Here is a 17,721-nt window from a genome sequence, read left to right as displayed (position 1 = left end):
TATTTCAGAGTGTCGGGAAGGATTAAAATTTCATTTCCCAGCAAAGTCTTTTTACACGCACTAAGACATTCGAGGGTGCATGCTTCTCGAGATTTTGCGTGCAAAGTACGACTGCGGTTGTGGAGAATTCTGTTGGGTCATTTGAACAATGTTTACGATTTATGAGACAAATGTATATTCTTTAAGATTAATTATTTGATTAACTGTCTGATTTTTTGTTCAAACGGATTTTACTATGTTTGAAGGTTTATAGGATTTTCCTTTGATAACACGCCTTATTTTGCAGGATGTAAGATAATATTTTGTATACCCCTAGATGGATCTTACAATTACACTACATACAGATCATGTTTTTTTATAACTATAGAGGTATCTGTAAGCGCTCGCTTATCCGACTTCTCATTAGGGAAGTTCGAACAACAGACGGTGAGTCCGTAAATACAAGATATTGCGTGTACTAAAGAAATAAAACAAGATATTCTCATTTTTACGGCGCGTACAGTTGGGCTTAATCCACCAGTATTTATTATACTTAATGTATTAAAATTAAAACGAAAACCTGCTCTGATTACTTATACGGTCGTGTGTTTCATAGGAAAAATCCTTTTTTAATTAATTCAAAAAGATATTGGTATGAACCAACATCGCTTTTCCCCACTCTGCTAGAGTCGCTTATTGTGTGGAATTTGCTATGTTTTTTAACAACCTTCGGCAGTTTTTGACTAACCTTGACCGCTTGACTAAGTGACACGTAACCGAGTTTGCTTGTTTGATTCTGAACGGGGGCCTACTGTTTTCTATTTCTTTTTGTAATAATTAGGATCCTTCTCTTTATTACCATCGGCAACGTATTGTGTGTTTTTTAGCATTATGTTTTGCTGGTTACGTATGCAGTGAATGACGAACTATTAGGAACTGAGCGATTACTAATAAGACAAATTATCACTACTGCATACAATATTACTGTTTGTACTTCATTCTTTGCTAAATTTGAAATAGTGAGGGATCCTGGTCAGCGCATTTAGCCTGATGAAAGTTTTTTACAGACATGTTATTCCTTGCAATCCAGCCATATTTTTAAAGTTGAGTTGAGTCATTGAGGTTTCGATATATATAACTCAAAAACTCAAGGCTAAAACTGCGATCGGGACTTTGCAAAGGAGCATTTATTGTCATGACCCGAAATAGTGTTTACCTCTAATTTATCTAGATTTGTACGGTGTTCCACTTGTTTTTTGTGTGTTTTCTAATCACTACGGTGCTTAACGACCCTATCCATGCATCTGTATAAATACAGACGTCCACTGCGTAAACGCATATTCACTGTTTATATGATTTGTTACGTAAGGGATTAATAAATCACCCAAATGATAAAATTAACATAGTATATGATTATGATATTTCAGTAGAACTTCTGGAAACAGACACTCAAAGATAAAAACTCGCAGTAGCGAAATCTCAATGATGTAGATAATTTCTGTAAAAAAGTAAGATTAAGAATGTCTCGTAACTTCAGCCACAGGAATAACGAAATTCGACCTGCAAAGGAAACACTCAAAGTTACTCCAAATGAATAAAATTGTACTTAGCTTGCTTTTGTGGGAAGTCACGGTGTTCCGATAACGACACACGGCCTTGGTCCTCCTTCTCTATTTAGCGGATGACCTGGTTTGGCTTCAGTTTCCCCCGTGCGCGTTGTTTCGATGATTCGAGCCCTTGAAAGATCCGATGCTGCAGACGCGTTCGGTTTGTTTCTTGGAGTGCCGGAAACGCTCACTAACGATGTTTTCTTGAATGATTCTAATGAGAGACGAAGCTTGCGTTGTCGTATGAAAAAGACACGTCGGTTTTGTTTCTTGAAATTATTCACTAACGATGATACTAAGTTGCTTGACGAATCTTGTTGTTTTCTGAAGTCGCTCACTAATGATGATACTAGGTTGCTTGAAGAATCTGCTGCTTTCGTCGTCGTTGACTTCTTATGATACATGATTTATTATTCTGGTTTTTTCTTCGTAGGACGTTGTAGAGTTCTTCTGGTCCGCTGGCCACCAAATATTAGGGCTAGTGCCTTGTATGATAAGGCGCCCTATGAGGTAATGTTAGACTAGCGATAATCTATACACTAAGTCGGTTGGTATTGCACTTCCATCTTCAATGGAGTCTCTGGGTTTTGTAGATCACTTACGAAGTCGGTATTATCTTTACGACGATGTGTTAAACTCATGTTCGATGAGGTTCTTGTAGAAAACACAAGGTATAAAAATATATATTCTTCTGAAGTTTTACATGATGAAGATCAGGTATGATCGTACAAGTCTCTATGACGATAGCTTGATCGCTTCTGCCAATGATGATGGCTAATCCTATTTCCTCTACATGATAAAGTCTTAGGTAAGAGGTACAGGTCTTCTAATGACGATCACTAACTCTGTTCTGCCTGTCTACCATCTCTGTTACAAGTTATGAAGGAACAGACAGTAGTTCGAACATATGAACATACTATCAGATGACATAGTTTCATACGAACACACAACACAAATGAGACACGCTACAGATCACGTAGCGGTAGTTGTCTCAAGCAGGGAGCTTGGACTAATGTTTATAAACAATTGAATGACTACAGGTGACGGCATGTTATCTTAGCCTACATACTTATTGTATACGTCATCTTTAGCGTCTCTAGTCTGATCACATTCCTGCAAGCAATCTGGTTGACCTCTTTAGTTTTAGACTTTTATATATATGGACTAACATTCCATATTTTTATTATGTAAACACTTACATATGTACGTCATGAAATCTTCATTTCCACGATCTAACTGTGACAAATGTTAATCATGTCAAACACATCATAAACCACACATATAAATCAAGTCCCAATTCCTGAAGGACACTAAAAAATTATCCTAATGAAAACAAAATAGTTTTTTTTTTCACAAAATTCATTATTCATTACGATATTGCCAACATCTAAGAAAAGAAAAGCCATTAAGAAATTTCCTCAAATATATTGATTGATATTTCAATATGAAGGGTTTCATGATGGCCAATGCATGTAGATGCATCATGAGACAATGGCATATTAACATGGTGTAAAATGTATGTATGTTTTATTCTCATAAAATGTATCTTCCATTAAAATAATTGTATGTACTCTTTAATTGTTTTTCAAACAACTGGTTTCAAAGTTGCAAAACAGTTACACTATGGCTAATTGATATTTTTCTCACTGCAGACACTAAAATGACATTTTTCAAAGGTATATAAATTGTATTTTTCCTAATTATACAAAATTGAGGTCCTTTACATTAGAAAATTGCTTACGGATCAAGGAGCAACAGATCATGGAGGAATAAAAACTGTCAACAGATACCGAATGATTCAGAGTTCATTATGGCATTCAAGATGGAGTCAAGACACTGACATCCACCTTTAGAATAGTGATATTATAGTAATCCAAACAATTTCTCTGATCCCCTTCTCCAATGCCAGAGAGAGGAGGTCTTGAAAAGCAAAACTCTCTGCTGATTCTCACAAGGGTGTTATGCCCCTTTAAATGAGTGTCAAGTTTTGTCTAGGGACCTGAGGTCTTGTGATGGTATGAAAGAAATTAGTTTCTCATCAGTAGACTGAGGAGAAACAACATTACTTATGTGTATGACTAGGGCAAATATGGACTAAAGTCTTACACAATCGAATAGGAGATAAGTAACTCATGATTCTGACCAAAGAAAAAGTTACCTTTACACCAAGCAGCATAAATGGCTCAAATCCCAGGAATTCTACAAACGACAAAGCGTTTTCCAGCTATTTCTGTTGTTGCTTAGCGAGATAGCCTATGCTTGCAAGGAATGCTGGATAGTCCTTCAGCCATGAAGACACACGGATTTTACTGCCAATGAAACTGCTCGTGTCAATGGCACTAAAGGTTAACTCAAGGAGGAACTCTTCTTGTTGCCTAGGAAGCAGAGTTAGCAGGTCAGGCGACAGGTGGAGTCTTCCGTCATTTATTTTCAATTCATGGTGAACACAGTTTTAGTTGAATGACCTTATGAATTATAAAATGTAGATAAGCAAAACTCTTGAATTGTCTGAAGTCATTCTGAGTCATCACAGTGTCCCATGGCTTAGGTGCGATGGAGCAGATAGCCTACAGACTTAATGTTCATACTTGGGTAAACACAAAGAGGAATGAGTCTACTAGTAGATATCTGTCAGAAGGTTCTCGCAAAGGCGAAGAAGGCCCACAAGACAGGAACCCTAAACGCGAATTAAGGGGGCCAGCCGGCTAATGCCATTCTTCAAGGACAGGACTTTGATATTCATACCACTTAATAAGGTGACTTGGGACATCTTCAAACTGCATATGATTTTTGCCTCTGACCTTCGGTTTAGTGATGCCAGGGCGATTTATCCCGAAAATAACCATTTTTCAAATTATATCTCCTCCCTTGATATTTGAATATTAAGACCTAGATTACTACCATATATAGACCTGATGTTAGACCTCCAATCAAATGAGGATATTTTTTTTCTAAAAGTCATTTATTGCTAGATATGAATTTTTCATTATGGTTAGGAGAAAAAAAAAAAAAAATATATATATATATATATATATATATATACAGGCGGTCCCGGGTTACAACGGGTCTGGCTTACGACGTTCCGAGGTTACGACGCTTTTTCTTAAAATATTCATTGAAAATCCGCCCTGGTTACGACGCTTGTTTCCGAGGTTACGACGCTGACCGCTTCCGACGCTAAGTCCGAGTTTACGACGCTTTTAAAAAAACCAAAAACACATTATGATGAAGATAAGAATCCTTTATAGTTTAGACGCACAGTTTTCTCTCTCTCTCTCTTTGTATTTTCCAAGAAAAATAATCACTAATTCTCTCTCTCTCTCTCTCTCTCTCTCTCTCTCTCTCTCTCTCTCTCTCTCTCTCTCTCTCCTACAAAGATGTATGTTTTTTAGTATGATAAATAAATGATTTACTATTTTCAAATATTAATATTAATTTATACAGCAATAATATCAATTCATTAAAGAAAATACCATAGTGAATTAGTAAGATTTTAGCTTATATTTAAAAAATTATCGAAGAATGAAGGAAATCCCAGTCTTCTCTGTTAAAGGAAATCCCAGTCTTCTCTGTAACCTTTCCAGGTACTAAAACTGTCAGATATATATCATGTTCTGTGACAGCCAAAAGGGGGAAGAGCTGGGGGAGAGCTGCAGTGTTGCAATCAGTGGTCCTGACATTTCCGCCCCCCCCCACTTCTCTCTCTCTGCTCTCTCTCTCTCTCTCTCATCTCTCTCTCTCTCTCTCTCTCTCTGTCTCATTTACTGAGACTCGAGATTTTTTATGTACTTGTACTATTTGTTTTTAATACTTTCAAATAATAATAATAATAATAATAATATAATAATTAATAATAACTGTAATTACAAAATTCATATGTGATAGTAATTTTAAAGAAATACAATACGTACTATCTATCCATGTCACTTTTAATTAAGGTTAACTCTCTCTCTCTCTCTCTCTCTTTTGCCACACAAGATGATAATGAGTCATAGTGGGTACGCCTTCCCTCTCTTTCGCCTGGAAGCGTATAAACAAGAGAGATAACACTCTCTCTTTCTCTCTCTCTTTTACCGAGATGAAAGAATTTTTATGGTACTAGTATGTAATGTTTATTGATAATTTCATTATATAATAATAATAATAATAATAATAATAATAATAATAATAATAATAATAATAATAATAATAATAATAAAACTTTAATTACAAAATTCATAATGGTCGTATTTTAAAGAGATGAAAAATGACCTTTCCATTTCACTTGTAAGGATAATTCCTCTTTCTTACCGGATGAGAGAATTTTTATGGTAGATGCACGTGTTTATTATATTTTCAAATAATAATAATATAATAATAATAATAATAATAATAATAATAATAATAATAATAGAAGTAGTAATAATACGATAAATAATTTCAAAAGAAAATTCTTCCCTTTGTCTTTTTCTGTGTCTATTTCCCCACCTCAACTTGAGCGACACTCAAGCTTAACAATGCCATACAATGGTCAACGAATTTAATGGTTTTATGAAATCTCTCTCTCTCTCTCTCTCTTACGGAGATGAGATAATTTTCATGGACGTGTATGTAATAAGTTTATCATTAATATTTTCCAATAATAATACTATAAATACAAAATTCATATCTGATATTTTAAATACAATAATCATTCCATTTCTCTCTTTTAAACAACTCTCTCTCTCTCTCTCTCTCCACAAGATACTTGTCATACATTTGGTGTTTCTATTTCTTCCTTTTATCTCTCTCGCTCTCAGCAAAAGAATTGATAGACAGACAAACATAATTGCACAGTCCTCTCTTTCTCTCTTCTCTGGAGAAATATATGTATTTATGGGAGGGGAAAAAGTTGCCTACAGACGTTCATTTCAATCTATTGAAACCTAAGGAGTTATTATTCTCTCTCTCTCTCTCTCTTGTATTTTAATGAAAATATACAGTAATTTGTTTGTGAATACCAGTGTTGCACATGAAAACAGTAAATTAGTGATAATTTTAGAGATACGGGCCCTAAGAAAAATTGAAAATTAGTAGTGAAATTTTCCCTGTGGACATGTTTTCAAGAACGTCGTTCCGGCTTACGACGATTTTCGGGTTACGACGCGTCCTTAAGAACGGAACCCCTGTCGACCCGGGGACGCCTGTATATTAGGAAAACAAAATTTAAAAAAAAAAAAAAAAAAAAAAAAAAAAAAAAAAAAAAAAAAACAAAAAAAAAAAAAAAAAAAAAAAAAAAAAAAAAAAAAAAAAAAAAAAAAAAGGACTAAACAAAAATTAGAAAAAAGGGCTTCATTTGATTGTTCTATATTGTCTTTTTTTAGTTATATACCAAATTCCAATGTTATAGCTTTAAAACTAAGTGAGAAGATAGATTTTGAAGGTCATAACTAGTTTTGAGATACAGGCGTTCAAAGTTTTCTCCATACTTTTATAATGACAATGTTAATAAATAATGATTATGATGAATGTATATTTCTTTTTTGGTGTATTCCAATAAACCAAGAAAAAACTTTTTTAATTTTTATTTTATTTATCATAATTTAATCAAAATGATGATCCCTTTGCTCATATATCGTAGCTTGGGGGCACTGCGTCAGCAAGATGTGGCACTCCTTCCTACGCAACTCACACTCTCTCTGCTTATTACAGCGAATTTTATTCTGTAGTAGCTAGAAGTTTTCCTAGTATCTTCCGTTTTGGCATGATGAAATTCTTGCCGAAACAAAAATAAACGTAAATGCAAGAGAATGTCAAGAGGTGAAATTCAAAGTAGTACTCTCTTTTACAAAGACAATGTTTAATAAATCATGATTACTATGAATTTCATATTCCTTTTTGGGTATTAATAAACCAAATTTTGTTATTTATCATAAATTAAGATCCTTTGCTCAAAGATTGTAGCCTGAGGGACAGTGTGACGTGTGCTTCAGGCAAGACGGGGTAGTTAACTTACCATGCAACGCTCCCTCTCTCTCTTCAATAACTACCCTAATATCGCATATATTATGACATTCTGTAATCATATTAGTGCGAATTTTCTTTGTCTTTATGTTAGCGAGATGTTTTCCTTGTCTTTTCCTCATTGGCATGTTGAAATTCTTGCCGAAACATAGATAAACATATGTAAAAGCAAGCGAATGTCAGAGGTGAAACTCGAACGTGTAGTCTACTTGAAGTCTGATCTCACTGAATCATGGTTCAACTTGATACTTCCCTCTGCGACCCACGGAATCTCTACAGATGCCATTTCTCAATTTCTTTGACAATAATTATCAAAATTTACGATAACAGAAGAAATATTGTATTTTTTTGTACGGATGAATGTTTTAGGCTTATTGAGTATGTTCACTAATTACCCTGTAACTACGAAAGTAAGAGGAATTTTGACAAAATATTTCTTATACGTATTCTCAATTGCCATATGAAGCTCCATAAATTTTTTCATGACTTTGCATTTTTCACCCTATACCCCCTTATATAAAGGTTCCGGCCGGACCCATTAACTGCAACCCAAACACCTAAAAGGTCTCTACTGTGGCCAGACAGAGAGGATCATCATTTCAAGTTACTGGCTGAGGAGAAACAATAATAAGACAAACATCATCTTAAAAGAGCAGCACCTTCTCTCTTCCTTGACTCCGGAAGCAGAGTTGCTTGCTAGTACATTTCAACATGAAATATGTCTGGCTGATACAACTATAGAGTGTACAACAGTTACAATCGAGCACCTTATGTTATCAGCAACAGGAGAGAAATGTAGCCCTATAGTTTGGTGATAATGCCAGTACCATGGTGTTGACTAAAAACACCATTGGATAACTATACACCAACTCTCAGGAAGCCCAAAATGATGCCTTGATTTTCAGGATGTTGATGAGGAGGTACTTACCTTCTTGGTCACACAGTGCATCTGATATCAGAAGCATGTCGCAAGGAGAAAATACCAGTATATTTAAAGGATCCTTTTGATCATGCACAAGCCTAATTTCTTACTCGTCATTCAAGAGACTTCCTTCATTCTTTCATTCTCTAATGAATAGAGTGAATGCAAAGCTGCCCTGAAGGGAGGCTACAATTGCAAAAAAAGGATACAAAAGAAGACTAGCTCTTAACTGAATTGGCTGTTCCTAAAACAAGAACAAAGGAGAGGCAGAAGTTCTACGGAAGACAGCCGAGACCTTGAAGATCGCAGGTAATTCATTTGAAGGTTAGCTAATACCAGGTCTCAGCTATGTTGTGTCGTCCTGAGACTCGACAAAACAACTCTTCCTTCAAGTACCAGGAGTAGAATACCTGAATGAGAGTACTTCTGTGTTCTTCCTTCTTCCCAATTACACATTAGTTTGAATGGGAAAAGTGTATGTGCACTCTCTCAGGAGAGAAAGAAGGCTGGTTAATTCACAATCATCCTTCACAGCCTGAGACATACACCATGCCCAGACATCAAACCAGATGCCTTGACACATTCCTTGACTCCGGTGATATCCGTCACTCCTCAAGAAAGGCAGAACCTAATAAAGGTTCATTCATAAGGGTCCACATGAACTCAGGAATTACAACCTGGGGATATGAATCAGTTAAACATCCCTTTCTTTGTACCAAAATTGCCCACAGGTTTCTGACTGGTGTTGGGTAGGAATGAAATCTCATAAGGACTGCCTAGAGGGGAACCATAGATGGTGTCCCCCAGGCTTCTTGTATCTTGTTGCGAGAAGGAATACCCTTCACGGCAAACAGCATAAGACCTGAGATTGGTGTGTGTGTGTGTGTATAACTATATAATTATACAGATACAGATACAGATACAGATACAGATACAGATATAGATATAGATACATAGAGAGATAGAGAGATAGAGAGAGAGATAGAGATAGAGAGAGAGAGATATAGATAGATAGATATAGATAGAGAGATAGATATAGATAGATAGATAGATATAGATAGAGAGATAGATAGATAGAGAGATAGATAGATAGAGAGATAGATATAGATATAGATATAGATATAGATAGAGAGAGATAGATAGAGAGAATCGATCATAAGATAGATTAAGAAATAAGATAATTAGGATAAGAGAGATAGAATAGATAGAGAGATAGATATAGAATAGAGAGATAGGATATGAGATATAGATATAGAGATAGAAAATAGAAGGAAGATCCGATAGATAGATATAGAATAGAGATAGTACAGATACAGTATTTTATAGATAATATGATTAGAGAGATAGATATAGATATAGATATAACAGATAGACAGAGAGATATAGAGATGGTAGATATAGATATAGACTATATCTATAGAATATGACTATAGATATAAGATATCAGATGGATATTATAATAGATTATATAGTATATATATAATTATATATATATATACTATAATATTATCATATCCTAATATATATCTTAATATATTAATATATATATATATGATATATTATATTAATATCTATAGATAATTCTATTATATACTATAGGATATCCTATAATATATATATATCGATATATATTTATATATACATATCTATATATATAGTATATATATTATATATAATATATATATCATATATACAATATATCTATTATATATAACTATATATCATATAGATATATATACATATATAAATAGATATAGATAGAAATATATAGATATGTATATCTATATATATATAGATATATATATATTTATTAGATATAGATATAGATATATCTAGATATATATATATATAGATATATATATATAATATATAGAATAATATATAATACATATATATACATATATATATACATATATAATACATATAGAATATAATATATATATATATAAGATATAGATATCGATAAGATAGAATATAATATATAATATATACCAATATATAAGATATAGAATATAAGATATATAGTATAATATGATATATAAGATATATTATAGATAATATAATATTATATATAAATATTTATATTATATATATATTATATAATTATATAATTTATATATATATATACTATATATAATTGTATAAATATATAAGGGATTAACTAGCCTAGAATACTCTGCCAATCAAAGAATACAGTGCCATTATGAAAACCCATGGGGGAAGCCAAAGTCCTAATCCCGAGAGCGATGTGCTGATGAATCAGCATAAAGATCTCAGTTGAATGAAAACAGATACTATCATATAACAAAGAACAATCCTAAGACTTTCTCAAGGTGCAAAACTCATGATTTCTTTTCCTTGAAGGGAGATTCGGCAGGACCCAATGAAATTTTTCCTTAGCTACTTGAGTGTATGAAGTGACAATCTGAGGATCGATTTTCAGATACTAACATTTGTAGCCGAATTCTGAAAACACTCATAAGAATTCTCTGTCCACCTTGCACCTCTCGCAATAACTGAGGGGGGTTAAGCAAATAAGTAAAATGTGCATTCCTACCTGTTCTAAAGTTGGGGCGTTGCAGAAGCAGTCAGCATTGCCATGCAATGCCCGTACCTTAACATCCAACGCAGGGCAGAAAGATCATTGCCCTCATGTATGAGACATACCTTCAACCATGTGGAACAAGAACGCGAACATGCAGACAAACACATATAACACCCAATAAAATAAAGATGTGTGTAATTAATAAATATTTATGTATATGTGTACTATATAATACATACTTTATATTTCATCATATAAGACTTACCTTTAAGTCCAAACATTCACCCCTAAAAATTGGGGGTTGTTTTATACTGCAATACTAAAGGTCAAACCTTGAATTCTAAGATGTGTATCTGTAGGCTACCTTCAGCCTCAGTGCTGCAGCCTAACCACCAACATACATAAAGATTCACTTTATGAAATAAAATAACAAATTTACTAAAATGACAAATTTTCTATGACAATTTGTATTTTTCATCCACTACAAACCAAACCGAAGGTCTTAACAATAGGATTATTTCTAGTGCCTACCTGCATCCGGTTAAATCACAGATGAAAGCAAGGAATCTTCTGAGATCTGCCAATGTGTGCCTATATCGGGTGAAGAGTGGTCAAGGACCATGTACCCATGCCACAATGTCAGTCTTTCCCAACTCAGGATGTCTGTAGCTATGAAAAATACAAATTGTCTTAATTTGTTATTTGCTCAGACACGAACAAACCTTCGGTCTTAACAATAGAATAGACTTATACTTGGAGGGAGGTAAAAGGCATCCTAAACCATCTGGGGGTCTGCCCACCAGTCCAGCTCCAGAGGGAATAACTTATGGAGAGGGATAGAAGCCAGTGAAGAGCTAGATACATTTGATATCTAACCATCCAGACACTAAGCGACGTACAATGATATATGGGAGAATCATTGTATAGGGAACCAAAGAAAAATTTTGACTGTCTAATAACAAACCAAGACACCAGGGTTTGCTACCATACCCAACTTCCCCTTGCCAAGGGGCGGAATATATGCTACCGAATAGAGGCTTGGTTATTTGCATACCAAGCAACTAAATTATCAGTATTACTACCTTTCTCACCTGTATCACACCAGTCCAGCGAATGATGTATCTATTCCTTAACCCGCGCAAAGGAAGAAGGAAAGGTACAAGAGAAAGAAAGACCAGCCAACTCACTCATTCTCTCATCCACACAATCATCTTAGGTAATATACAAAAGTGTCCTGTTATGGGCAAAGATGAATTACACAATCTGTTGGGCAGCCATCACATGACCCAAGGGAAACGTGTCCATAGATCTGTGGGTATCATCCTAAGACAGAAGGGTGAAGGTGGACTAGCATAACCAAGTACCAGCGTGCAGCACTCTATGTACAGACAAGTTCTTTTTGAAAGCAGGGAGAGACCAATACCCCTAACGTCATGCGCTCTAGCCTGCGCAGCCGTGGCAGCAGAATTATCAAGTCAAGTATGCATATCTGATGGCCTCCCGTATCCAAATATAGTATTCTTCAACACCTCTTTCTTTGTACGTCTCTATGCAAACAAAAAGTCTGCAGCAGTCTGGCCTAAGGTGCCGTGTCCTTTTAAGGTAGCAATGCAAGGCCCTTACAGAACACAACAAAAGCTCTTGAGCATCACCCACAGTCATTCAGTGATGGAATAAAAAATGAAGTGAACCTATCATCATGCACAGAGGGATTCTGGTTCTTGGCCACAAATTCCCGGACAAATCTGGAGGACACTGACCCCCAACCCCTGGTGTGCTTCATATCATAGCTCGGACCGTGCAGCTCTCCTACCCTCTTCGAAGATGCCAAGGTCAGGAGGAACACAGTCTTGAGCGTCAAGTTCCTGTCATATGAGCGACCTCAGAACCAAGGAAACATCCCACGTTGAAGACTTGACCTCCCTAGGAGAACTCAATTGATCACACCCCTTAACTAGCAAGGAAAGTTCCCAAGAGGAGATGTCAGTACCTCTAAGGAGTAACACTAAAATCATGGCCACCCTGTAGCCTCCTATGGCAGAAACAGAAACGTTTCTCATCTCTGAGGAAGGTTAAAAAGGCTGCTATGCGATGAATACAGGTTCTGAGTGGAGAAAAACCCCATTTACAACACCATTCAAAGTAGATTGCCAATTTGCCTTGGTAAACTGCAGAGGTCTACCTTCTGAGACTGCTGGGCATATGCTATGCTGATCTCTGAGAAAAGCCTCTCTCTCGGAGGAGAGACTTTATAGCCTCCAACTGTGAAAGGACAGGGATTCTATTCACTGGTGGAACCTTTCTACATGCAGCTGCCACAGGAGATGCTGCCAAGGGGGAATTTCCCTCGGAACCTTCGGCAACGACAGCAGATCTGGAAACCATTTTGCCTGAGGCCACAGAGGGGCTACCAAAGTTATCCTGAGACCCAGCGAACTAATCATCCTGTTCAGAACTTGATGGATCAAACAAAAAAGAGGGAAAGCATACACCTCCAGGTTGTACCAGGGATGTTGGAAGGCATCCTCCGCTATTGCTAAAGGAGCTGGAACCATTAAACGCAATATCTCCAGTTTCCTGTTGAACCGGTACGCAAAAATGTCTGGCATGGGTCTTTCCCAAACCTGGAAAAACTTGTCTGCTACCTTTTGATGAAGGGACCACTCTGTGCCTAGGATCTGATTCAGACAACCGCCCACTGGTGAACATCGACGGTCAAGGCACAAAGTTGTGAAACAAGGCCTCCCTACTTGTTCACATAGGCGACCACCGTGGTGTTCTCCGACATGAGAATGACAGAATGACCCTCTACTTTCTCCAGAAACTACTTCAGACCCAGGAGGGCTGCCTTAAACTCCAACACGCTGGTATTGCTGCTCTGTCCTCATAACTCCAAATGCCTAAAGCAATGCGGCTGACTAAATGAGCCCCCCCACCCTGCAAGGGAGGCATCTGAAAATAGAAGGAACTCCGGAGGGAGAGGCCACAGAGGGACACCCTTCAACAAATTTTGGTCATCCAACCACCAACGAAGATCTTCTCTCACTTCCAGATACAGAGGAACCTTTACCAGGGGTGAGTCCCCCACCAGAGACTAGAATTCCCCATCTCCATTGCAGAGACTGAAGATAAATACACTCATGAGGGACCAGCTTCTCCAGGGAAGACCAAATTCAGAAGAACCTGCCACCGATGAGCTGACTGATGTGGTTCAAACAGTCGCGCGCCACCACTCATAACTTCTCCAACCTCTAATCTGATGGGAAAACTCTTGCAACCACCGTATCGATGACCATGCCCTGGTAGAGAATCCTTTGACTGGGCATGAGGTGACTTTTCCTGGTTGATGAAGATGCCCAGTTCCAGACAAAACCGCACATGATCTCAGTCCTGCAGCAGCTTCTCCCTGAAACCTGCCAAGACCAACAAATCGTTGAGGTACCTCAGCAAACAGATCCCGAGCATGGGGCCAACTTGAGACAAGAGAAAACCCTTGTGAACACCTAAGGGGCTGTGGTCAGCACGAAGCACAGAACTTTGAACTTGAAAACCTAGTCTCCAAAAGAGAAGAGAGGGAACTTCCTCGACGTCGGATCAATAGGGATCTGGAAGTATGCGTTCCACATGTCTATCGACAGCATGAAGTCACCTTCCCTCACAGCTGCCAATACTGAACACTGGGTCTCCATCTTGAACCTTGTCTTCCTGATGAAATGATTCAAGGTGGGTAAGTCTATCACAGGTCTCAACCTCCCAACGCCTTAGGCACCAAGATATGACTGTAAAACATCGGAGATGGATGCACCTCTTCCTCTATCGCATCCTTGTCCAGCTTCTTCTGCACTTCCTCCTGAAGAGCCAAGAACTTCAGATTCTGGAGGATACACCCTTATGAGCAGCTGTTTGAGAGAGACCTTACAGACCTTACAGACCTTACATCTTGTTCGGGTTGCCCCAGGTCCCTCAGTGTGAGGCACCTCTAATGTCTACCAGAGAGTTGCTAGTACATCTTCCGGTATATTTTGCATCTTCCAATCTTGGATGGTCTGGGATGCAGTTTAGATATTTGTCGAGCTTATTCTTAAACACATCTACGCTCACTCCTGATATATTCCTCAGATGAGCTGGCAACGCATTGAATAGACGCTGCATTATCGATGCTGGTGCGTAGTGGATTAATGTCCTGTGTGCTTTCCTTATTTTTCCTGGTATATTTTTGGGCACTATTAATCTACCTCTGCTTGCTCTTTCTGATATTTTTAGTTCCATGATATTTTCTGCTATTCCTTCTATCTGTTTCCATGCCTGAATTATCATGTAGCGTTCTCTTCTCCTTTCCAGACTATATAATTTTAAGAATTGTAGTCTTTCCCAGTAGTCTAGGTCCTTAACTTCTTCTATTCTAGCTGTAAAGGACCTTTGTACACTCTCTATTTGTGCAATATCCTTTTGATAGTGTGGGTACCATATCATATTGCAATATTCAAGTGGACTACGAACATATGTTTTATAAAGCATAATCATGTGTTCAGCTTTTCTTGTTTTGAAGTGCCGTAACAACATTCCCATTTTTGCTTTACATTTTGCCAACAGAGTTGCTATTTGATCATTGCATAACATGTTCCTATTCATCATCACACCAAGGTCTTTAACTGCTTCCTTATTTGTGATGGTCTCATTATTAGGTCCCTTATATGCATATAGCTTTCTTTCTCTGTCTCCATAATTTATTGATTCAAATTTATCAGAGTTAAATACCATCCTATTTACCTCTGCCCAATCATATACTTTGTTAAGGTCTCTTTGTAGAGCGTTCCTATCTTCATCACAAGTAATTTCTCTACTTATTCTTGTGTCATCTGCGAAACTACTCACTACCGAATCCTTAACATTATTGTCTATGTCTTCAATCATAATAACAAACAGTATTGCAGCTAACACCGTACCTTGCGGCACACCGGATATTACCTTGGCTTCATCCGATTTCTCGTCGTTTGCAATAACTATCTGTTTTCTGTTGTGTAAAAATTCTTTTAACCATCTTCCTACTTTATCCACGATATTGTGTTTTCTAATTTTCTTCGCTAATATATTATGGTCTACTTTATCAAAAGCTTTTGCAAAGTCTAAATAAACCACATCTGTTTCATTTCCGCTTTTCATATTTTTGAATATGTTTTCACGGTGGACTAACAGTTGGGTTTGTGTACTTTTTCCGGGTACGAAACCATGTTGTCCTTTATTAAACAAATTATTTTTTATTAAATGTTTCATAATATTTTTCTTCATTACCCTTTCATACACTTTCATTATATGTGATGTTAGACTCACAGGCCTATAATTACTTGCCTCTAGTCTTGATCCACTTTTGAAAGTAGGGGTAATATACGCTAATTTGTGCTCATCATATATCTTGCCTGTATCTACACTTTGTCTTAATAATATTGCAAGTGGCTTTGCGATAGAATGAACTACTTTCTTTAACAAAATAGCAGGAATTCCATCAGGCCCTGCAGCAGCTCCATTTTTAATTTCATTAATAGCCTGCACAATATCAGCTTCATTAATATCTATGTCAGCTAAATATTCACTATTTTCATCCCTTACTTCTATATCATTATCTTCATTATCTATTCTAGGGGTGAATTCTCTCTTATATCGTTCTGCCAGTATGTTGCAAATTTCCTTTTTTTCATTCGTTAATCTCCCTTCAATTCTCAGAGGGCCTATTTCTATTCTTCTTTTATTCATCTTCTTCGCATATGAGTATAATAGTTTGGGGTTTTGCTTGATATTTAATAGGGTTTTTTCTTCCAAGTCCCGTTTTTCATTTTCTTTTGATTGTATAATCTTTTTTTTCTGCATTTTCTATCTTACTTTTTAGTTCTATAACTTTCCATGCATTTTTTTCTTTTGCAAGACCTTTTTTCCACTTTCTGATTTTCTGGAACAAGATTCTTCTGTCTCTTGGTATGCATGAATGATGTTTACTTTTCTTCTTCGGTATATATTTTTCCACTATTATCTCCAATATTTTATATAATATCTCCGTATTTACCCTTATGTCATCACTTACGAAAATGTTATCCCAATCTTTGTTTAATTCTTCATTAATTTCTGACCATTTTATATTTTTACTGTAGAAGTTGTATTTTCCATATCCTTCCCACTTTTTCATTTCTTGCTTATCTCTATTTTCACTTGCTTTGGAATGAACTGTTAATTCTATGACATTATGGTCTGAAATACTCGCATTATAAACTATTATTTCTTTAACATAATTCATCTCGTTCACAAATACTAGGTCTAAAGTATTTTCCTTTCTTGTTGGCAGGTGATTTATTTGTTGAATGTTGTATTCTAGTAGCATATCTAATAGCTTTTCAAATTGCCTCTTATCTTCTGCACTACTATTACTCTTTTTTATATGTATAAGTACAACCACAATCTCCTATTCGTTCTTTCCATTCTACGAAAGGTCACCAGATAGGAGAATAGTCCAGTCCTTGTGATTTCTACATATATCATCCAATTTTTCAATTATTAAGTCAAACTCTTTAGTATTAGGAGGTCTATATATTACTATGTTCATCAATTTTTCAGAGAGAGAGAGAGAGAGAGAGAGAGAGAGAGAGAGAGAGAGAGAGAGAGAGAGAGAGAAAGTCAAATGTTAGTAGATACCCCAA

General features: G+C 36.3%; 1 long non-coding RNA gene across 1 annotated transcript in view; it reads right to left on the bottom strand.

Annotated features, from left to right (window-relative positions):
- Nucleotides 1–17,721, bottom strand: part of LOC135221414 (uncharacterized) — a 135,337-nt gene that overhangs the window by 77,549 nt on the left and 40,067 nt on the right. The window lies entirely within an intron of this gene.

The sequence above is a fragment of the Macrobrachium nipponense genome, chromosome 2, assembly GCF_015104395.2.
Source record: "Macrobrachium nipponense isolate FS-2020 chromosome 2, ASM1510439v2, whole genome shotgun sequence".
Taxonomy (NCBI): Eukaryota; Metazoa; Arthropoda; class Malacostraca; order Decapoda; family Palaemonidae; genus Macrobrachium; species Macrobrachium nipponense.
The sequence above is the reverse complement of the archived record's forward strand: the minus strand, read 5'-3'. Positions and strand labels throughout refer to the sequence as shown.